At 42.1% G+C, this 2,373-nt stretch overlaps 2 protein-coding genes across 2 annotated transcripts in view; both read left to right on the top strand.

The window, feature by feature from the left end:
* LOC116686444 (oocyte zinc finger protein XlCOF7.1-like) overlaps positions 1-2,373 on the top strand; it is a 588,898-nt gene that overhangs the window by 161,085 nt on the left and 425,440 nt on the right. The gene's annotated exons all lie outside the window — the stretch shown is intronic.
* The window catches only part of LOC116686461 (gastrula zinc finger protein XlCGF17.1-like), a 28,595-nt gene that overhangs the window by 24,720 nt on the left and 1,502 nt on the right, over positions 1-2,373 (top strand). The window lies entirely within an intron of this gene.

The raw sequence follows: 2,373 nt of genomic DNA on the forward strand, positions 1-2,373 counted from the left end.
CATAGTTCATAAAAATGCAGCGCAGTGAAGATACAGACGTTTCACACACACAACGCGTGTGTCCGCCGTTCGACCCTTGCTGGACCCGTTCATAATGAATCAGCCTTGAAGTAGCGTCCATCACACTCCCTCTCGCAGTTATAAATAGCCTATGGGACAATAAAATTAGTTTTGGTTAAAATTAACAAATAATCGTGAGAATAATCGCTATCAAAATTTTGATCAAAATAATCGCGATTATCATTTTGGACATAATCGTGCAGCCCTAGTTCAAACTGACACAATGGTGGTGTTTGATTATTTCGGAACCAAATTGCTGTCACCCTTTTGGCTGTTGTTGTATATAAGTATAGAAAACATATCATATCCATACAGGGATAGTACTATACAGTTGTTAAAACATAATAAAATATATGACACACTGGTATCCAATCAGTATTCAGAATTTGCCGACGCGCAATTTCAGCTATCAGAATGACGGCTTTTAAAGTGTGTAATCATATTTGTAGTCTTGAACAATTGGTTTACGCCTCCTTGCATCATCGTGCTTTAGTACTGCAAATTGGAAGTTTGTTATCTCTGTAGGGAATTGCTAGAATGGTTGGGTCTGGGCATGCGCACATCGCTGAGCGTTAGGCATTATAACACTTCTCAAGAAGAGTGTTCTTCAGGACTAAAAGGGGTTGGATGGGGGTTTGTCCACACTGTCTCTGAAGTCTTTGTGGGACACATGATGTGGTGTATTTGAGAGTGGTTGACTGGCTACAGCCCCACAGTTGACTCTGTATTGCTGTTCTGCGTTCTGGTTCCTGAAGTTAACCTGACTCCGACGTTCAGGCTCCTTGATGTCCCTGCATTCCTCCTGCGCTGCTCATCTGAACATGCAAGCATTGGCAGCAATATTGTCCTTGTCCCTTCTCCACTTACCATTAACATTACTATTACGCATGAACATAAATATATGAAATTAGATTTAACCTAATCATTGCACATATTGTACTGACAGCAAAGTTTGTTTAGCATCTAACCAAAAGTGTAAAAGAAGCAGATTACCTTTGGAGCGAGTACCGACTCCAGAGTCATAGTAGGAGAAACAAAGTGTCTCCCCTGTGCTTTCTGACCACGGTGGGAGATTTGTTGCAGGAAAAGTTAGCCCCGGCCACGCGAGGTGCGTCGCTGCGACGTCCAGTGGCATTTTTCAAGAGGTGCACGCACATCTCTTGGCTGTGGCTTGGTACTGTAGCATTTCCTCTTCTCGTCCACAAACAACATGGAATCAAGGAAAGGGTTAACTTTTCTTGCTACTGATTTCCCACCATGGTCAGAAAGAACAGGGGAGGCACTTTGTTTCTCTCAATATGACTCTAGAGTCACTATCAATCTTTTACTTGCTCCGCACACGCCCCACACATACAGAATAAACTTCAGGCCATTTACGTAGGCTGGAGCCCTGCGTTTCAATTATTTTCCTTGCCCCACGCTGATGCAAAAATACATTTGCCAGTGATTAGCTTAACTGCATATTACTCCAGTGATGAAATAAATCAACGTCATAGCCACAAGTTTTATGTCAAGTATTTATGTAAAAACGCTGATTCTACAAAGCTCAGTTAAAAAATCTTTATAGTAATATGCAAATTAATTGTTAGAGTAATCAATGACTGTTTTGTGAAAATCTTTAGACAGGATCGCGGGGTGGTCGACTACAAGCAAATAACCACAAAAAAAACACACTTGACACAGGACTGGAGAGCCGTTCAGTGCGGCAGGGCCCGCATCAACGTGGCTGGACGTCTTGTACGCGACTCGCAGCAGGCTCTGCCGGACTGAACGGCTCTCCAGTCCTGTGTCAAGGTAAGAGCTCTGAAGTAGTGTATACTCTGCATCACGTATTGAGTTTTGTGCAAGCCTGTTGCTTGGAATCCTGTTGCTTTGCTGTATTCTTTGGGAAATAAAGAGGCACATTTATTTTAGCAGAAAACGGTGTTTGTGGTTATTGACAGTATAAGTCTGTTGCTTACAGTTGTACTGTGGTCTGTGGCAGGGTAAAGGGACAGTTTATCCTGGCAGAAAAAGTGTTTTTTTTTGTGGTTATTTGCTTGTAGTCGACCACCCCGCGATCCTGTCTAAAGATTTTCACAAAACAATGACAAAAATAATTTAGGGATGTCCTAAATGGTTCCATTTGTAGCTGGTTTTAGTGAGCTGACCTTAATCTTAAATCTATGACAATACAAACTACCTCTCATTATTATGATTTGAGTTTAGTTTGAGTGGTGGTCAGTAATGTGTCCTTTCTTCATTCTGTCTTGTGCAGATGTTCAGCAAGTGGTTAAAGAAGAGGTTCGTCCTGAGCAGCAGGAGTGTAGCTCC

Source organism: Etheostoma spectabile, unplaced genomic scaffold, assembly GCF_008692095.1.
Source record: "Etheostoma spectabile isolate EspeVRDwgs_2016 unplaced genomic scaffold, UIUC_Espe_1.0 scaffold378, whole genome shotgun sequence".
NCBI classification, from domain to species: domain Eukaryota; kingdom Metazoa; phylum Chordata; class Actinopteri; order Perciformes; family Percidae; genus Etheostoma; species Etheostoma spectabile.